The sequence below is a fragment of the Suricata suricatta genome, chromosome 6 (genome assembly GCF_006229205.1).
Source record: "Suricata suricatta isolate VVHF042 chromosome 6, meerkat_22Aug2017_6uvM2_HiC, whole genome shotgun sequence".
Lineage (NCBI taxonomy): Eukaryota > Metazoa > Chordata > Mammalia > Carnivora > Herpestidae > Suricata > Suricata suricatta.
In genome coordinates, this window is record NC_043705.1 from 80,853,403 (window position 1) to 80,859,114 (window position 5,712).

At 47.9% G+C, this 5,712-nt stretch overlaps 1 long non-coding RNA gene across 1 annotated transcript in view; it reads right to left on the reverse strand.

The window, feature by feature from the left end:
• LOC115293688 overlaps positions 1-4,344 on the reverse strand; it is a 65,369-nt gene extending 61,025 nt beyond the window's left edge. The window contains exon 1 of the long non-coding RNA XR_003909559.1: positions 4,308-4,344. This is a non-coding gene — a long non-coding RNA (uncharacterized LOC115293688). The remainder of the gene's footprint in view (positions 1-4,307) is intronic.
• Positions 4,345-5,712: the final 1,368 nt, after the last annotated feature.

Consider the following 5,712-nt stretch of genomic DNA (forward strand, 5'->3'; position numbering starts at 1 on the left):
GCGGAGGAGGGAGAGAGAGTTGGGGAGAGAGAGGGATGCAAAACTTGAGAGACTATTGAATGCTGAGAATGAACTGAGGGTTGAAGGGGAAGGGGGAGGGGGGAAAAGAGGTGGTGGTGATGGTGGAGGGCACTTAAGGGGAAGAGCACTGGGTGTTGTATGGAAAACAATTTGACAATAAAATATTATGGAAAAAAAATAAATAAATAAACTTTAAAAAAAGACTGAATTAAAAAAAAAAGAAGGCAAGTGAGATAAGCAGGTTTGAGCAAGGGAAGAAAGCTAAGCAAGGAGGTCTTGGCTGTGTACTAGCACTAGCACCTGGTCCTCAGGGTGTGCTGAAGTATGAATGGTCTCCTTGAGGCAAGGGGACCTGTCTCAGATTCCTGTATTAGTCAGTCTTTGGCCTCTGGCTGCCTGGGAAGGCGATGCAAGTGGTATAATCTCCCAGGCAAATGGCTTCTGCTGGGTGGAAGGGAATTCTATGAAGAAAGCAGAAGCCAGCGCTCAGAGCAGCTAGGTGAAAAATGCTCCAGGCTCATGATGGAGGTCTTGGCACAAAAACCAACAGTATCTACCATGCACCCATTCTCTTATCCATGTATTGTTCAATGCTTTTGCAAATGAGGTGTCCTCTAGGTCCTTTTAGGGGACATAGAGGTAAATGGGCTGGTAGCACATGATAAAGTCACTCTCACATTCCTCCCTAATCCCTAAGTCTTTGGAATCCTAAATTACACCAAGGATTTTATCCCATCTCTCCTTTGCTCTCTGTAGACCTGAATGAAGGAAAAAGAAGGGAGCACTCCAAGCAGAGGAAACAATGACTGCACAAAGACTCAGACCTAACATAAAACATGGCAAGTTCGAGGCCCTGGATGCTCAGTACAGCCATATTGAAGGGGGTGAGAGTGGAATGGCCAAAGACAAGCTAGAAAAGTAAGGAGATGCCACCGGATACACAGACTCGAGGCATAGCCAAGGAGTTGAACTTCCTAGCAGTGGGGCAATTCCAGGGTTCTGACCATGGAAATAGCATGATCACACTTCATTTTTAGACACTGCACTCTGGCTATGGGTCAAGACTGGGAGGGGATTAAAGGAGAGCAAGAATGACCAAGGGACAAACAGTTTGGAGGCTACTGTGGCCACCCATGCAACAGAAAATGGGGTACCAGACTTAGGAGACAGCAGTGGTGATGGACAGAAGGGATTAGGTGCATGAGGTTGTTAGGATGGTAAGAGATTGTTGGGATACACCGTGCTCCCCCAAGAGACCTCTTAGCAGTTGTGAGATGACATCTCTGCAGTAGTTCCTGCCCTTCAGAAAAGGCATTAGCAGCTCCTAGGCTTTGAGCAAGTCCTGGGACCCACCCTGACTCTGGACCCCTGCCAGGGGCATCCCTTGCTTCAGTGCCAGGTGACCCACAGGCCATCACCCACTCTGCAAGGGAGGCTGTTGTTGGAGTCAGTGCTGGAGTTTTGGCCCCATAACTCACGGCCTGCTACTGGGGTGATGGATGGCCTCTGCACAGCCTGCCATTGATCTGGTCCTCGCCGAAGAGTAGAACAACAGTGGCCAAAACAGTTACATCACGTGCTGACTCTCATCTGCAAGGCAGCACCGAGGCCCATAGGACTGTGCCGAGCAATGTCTGTGTGGCAGCACACGGCTCAATTCCTCCTTTTCTCTCCCCTTTGTAAATTGCCTCTGTCAGCTTCTCCTAGCGGAAGCTACTCTCTTCATCAATCAGAACAATGGCCTGTTGGAATGAAAAATGCCCCTTCCCAGCCAACTGAAGTAAAGGGTTTCAGGCCTGAGCGCACACCCCTGCTTGCTGAGCAGCCGCCAAAAAGCTGCCACACCCAGGGCTAGGCAGTGGCCCTTCATCCCTACCTCACACACCTCTACCACACACACACACACACACACACACACACACACACACACACACACACACACATCAGTCCTGTTGGCTGATGGTTTTGGTGTTTGAGCAGAATTCAGACTGTGGGGTCAAAACTGCCCAATGTCTGGTTCTAATAAAGACAATATTTATATGGTTTAGCACTTAACATATCCATTAAAATTTCATTTGTTCCTTTATGAAACATGTGCTGAATACTTCCTTTCCGGAGGCAGGCGATTCACATAGATTGTCTTGGACAGGATAGTGTATAAGGTCAAGAGAGGATCCTGTCCCTGGGGCCAGGCTATGGGATTCGGTTTTGTTTTGCTACTACTGGATCACCGTGCAGCTTTGGCAGGTAAGTCACCAAACCTGCTCCTTCTTCTGTATGATGAGGATCGTATGGGTACCTGCTGCATAGGCATGACATGAAGACTAAATGACCTAATAGATGACATCTGCTTAAACTAGTGCCTGGATCATAGAACAGCACCTGGAATGTGGTAAGTGCTATTTAAATGACACCCATAATTTATTGTCATCATCAAAACAACAACACTGTCATTATGTTTATCAATATTTGATTAGCCCTGTGAGAGAGAAAGATTAAGTATTACTATGCCCATTTTATAAATGAAGGAATGGAGTCTCCAAGTCTTAAAGATGTGAGGTGACTTGTACCTGATTCCAATAAGCATGTCCCAGTCACAAGCCTATTGCTCTTACCATGTTAGTCACACGGTTCTATAGAGTTAAGAAGGCTCTGTTACCTACATTATTAAAATGATAAGGAAGAATCCATAGGTTGCCACTGCCAATATAATTTGACCAGCCTCCTCTATGGACTATCTCCTCCTTGTGGGCAGGATAAGACATCATCCATCCCCCCCAAAAAACTCCCTCAGGGGAGTTCCCAAAGACTTTGCTTCCAAAGGCTGACACTGTTGGCCAGGAGACTGGCAGGGGTAGAGGCAGGTGCCTGGAGGGTCACCACCCAGCCATTCTTCTGGGGGTTTCTAGGCCACCCAGGAATAGAGTCCCCTGGAAAGGCAGGCTCATCAAGAAAGTTGCAGATAGTTTCCCGGGTTGTTGAGGCCACAGGGGTTACCATCAAGTCCTTGTCTTTCTGGAACTCAACCTGCTGGCTAGCCATCAGTACTGCCAGATAGGATGGCCACAAAGCAGGACTCACTACTCCCCAGCTAGGGACAAATGTGGCTCAGATTCTGCCTTCTGTTCTGTTAACAGGGAGATCAGTTAAGTAGGGGAGTGTCTGGTTCAGGCAGATCATTGGAGCCAGGGTCACACAGACATGAGGCTCCTGTGCCCCCTCCTTTCTGTGGCTGATTCACTCCCAGCTCCTGTTCTTCTGAACTTTCTTGTCTGGCCAGACTCTCCCCTGCGGCATGCTTACCTGGGCCCCTCATGGCTGCCCCCCTTCCTCTCTAGACTCTGACATGGTTCCCCACATCCAGTGGCCGGATTCAGCTTCCCGAGGCTCTCTCAGGTCAGTTCTGAGCCCTGACTGGATGATCTACTGAGCATGCCTTCTCTACCTCAGCACAGGGCCAGTGGACTCTGTCACACCTCTAGGAAGTACTAGCCTTTATTCAGCCTAACCACCCTGAATATGACAGCCGACAGAGCTGGCGTCTGTTAGGGCTTCCCTCTCTTGCCATTAGCCATCCATTTCCCTTCATGCCGTATCTCCTGAATGACAGAGCTAATCAATCTCGACTAGCCCACCTCGGAGGCATTAATGCAGTTGATTGTCTCCTGACAACAGCTAGCAGGAAATACATGAATCCCTTCTTACAAGGTGGGAGAACACTTGTATAAATAGAGGAAGCCCAACATTTTAACCTAGGGAAGGACCAGACACTGGTATTAGAAGTTTTAGAATGAAAGCACTTATGTGTACTCAGTTTGTGTCTTTCTGCTGTCTACCCAACTTCTTTCTAAGACATTTTATGTTTCGTACCACTAGAATCCTTAATATGCCAAATGCGAAACAGCAATAATCCAAACAAGACAAAGGTTTTGGGGGCACCTGGGTGACTCAGTCGGTTAAGCATCCAACTCTTGACTTCGGCTCAGGTCATGATCTCATGGTTCCTGAGTTCTAGCCCCACCTCAGGTTCTGTGCTGACAGTTTAGAGTCTGCATGGCATTCTCTATCTCCCTCCCTCCCCTCTAAAAATTATTAAATAAACATTAAAAAAAAAAGTGTTGGCTGAAATTTACACTCACTCTGGGACACAATAAATATGCTTATTTTGTGCTGGGAAGCTAAACTGGAGGAGAGTAGAGGCTTCTTCCTGAGACACTAGAGACATTTAGATAAGGCTCAGTGGCTAAGCCAGGCTAATGGAGGTGCCCTGGAGAGCCTCTGCTTACCACTGACGACAAGGAAGTTGAAGTGTGTTGAGAAGACAGCACTGTTTGTGATGCGACAGCTTAGCTCTGCTAGGTCTGCATTCCTCTCTGGAATCTTGGGGGTGGATCTGGTGGTGGCCATGGTGAGTGGAAGCAGGGACGTGGCTGCTGTCACCATGTACCCAGAGAACTGTGCCCATGAGCACCACTGTGCAACTACACAGTCTGGAGAGAGCTGCAAATGTGGCAGGTTTCTGAGGCTGTCTCCCTGAGCGCTGGCAAAATCACTATGCTTCTGGGGTCAGGAACAACTTTGAATAGACACTAGTGGGGGGGAAGGGAAACAATGAACTCATGAACACTCATGGTGTTTGGGGTCCAGGAATTGTAAACGATCGTTCCTCTCCTGCCACCTCTCCCAGTTGCATTCAAATGAGGAGATCCTTTGTGGATCCAAGGGTTATACCAGCAATATATTTTGTTCTAGTTGGCATTAAGCCTACAAAGAAACAACCTAGTTAAGTACCCCCAGGTTTAGTTGTTAATTAATTTATTTCTTTCCATTTCCACCGCAAATGTCGTATTAGAATAAAATGTTTTTGTTTTTGGTTTATCAAGCTTGGAGCTGCCTCTGTTCTCTGGACCAAGCAATGTTGATTCTTGATTTTTTTTTTTTTTTTACTTATTTATTTTGAGAGAAATACAGAGGAAGAGAGAATCCCAAGCAGGTTCTGTGCTGTCAGCACAGAGCCCAACACAGAGCTGGAACTCATGAACTATGAAATCATGACCTGGGCCACCACCCAGGCACTCCAAGCTGACTCTGATGTTACTGCAATGAGCCAGAAGTCACAGGACACTAAGAGACAGACACAGCCAAAGAGCTCTCCACACCCACGTTCCCTTCAAATGCCATGTAATGTCTAGATAGAGTCCCCAGATGACTCCCGGCTTCCCGCGCAGAATGAGATTCTTTCCCCATCTGCTCAGGGCTGGCCCCCAAGACTGGCGCTGCTTTTTCAGCAGTGGGTGAGCAGCTGGATGCACAGCCCCAGAGGCACTGCCCCATCTTCAGCTGGCTCCCTGCAGGTCTGAGGGGCTATGCTCTAAGGCAGAAGGTACAGGGACCCAGGCACCTCAGGTTCCCTCAGGTCACAGACTGTGGACCCAGATTAACATGCAGCATTAGCTCTTTCCCCTCTTTGGGATAGCTAAGGGCTGTTTGCCCCTCTTCTTTAACAACATAAACAGTAAGCACTCATGTTTTCTAGCCCAGAAGCACAGGAAGGGGATTTGCAGACGTTACCTGTTCTCTAACCATTCTGTGGCAAGCTGCCCTCTCTTCAAGGAAGAGGGCACATGGACTTGTGTCTACTTTGCTTCAAGAAGATGGAGAGAATTCCTATTTATCAATCCCATCTGCTCC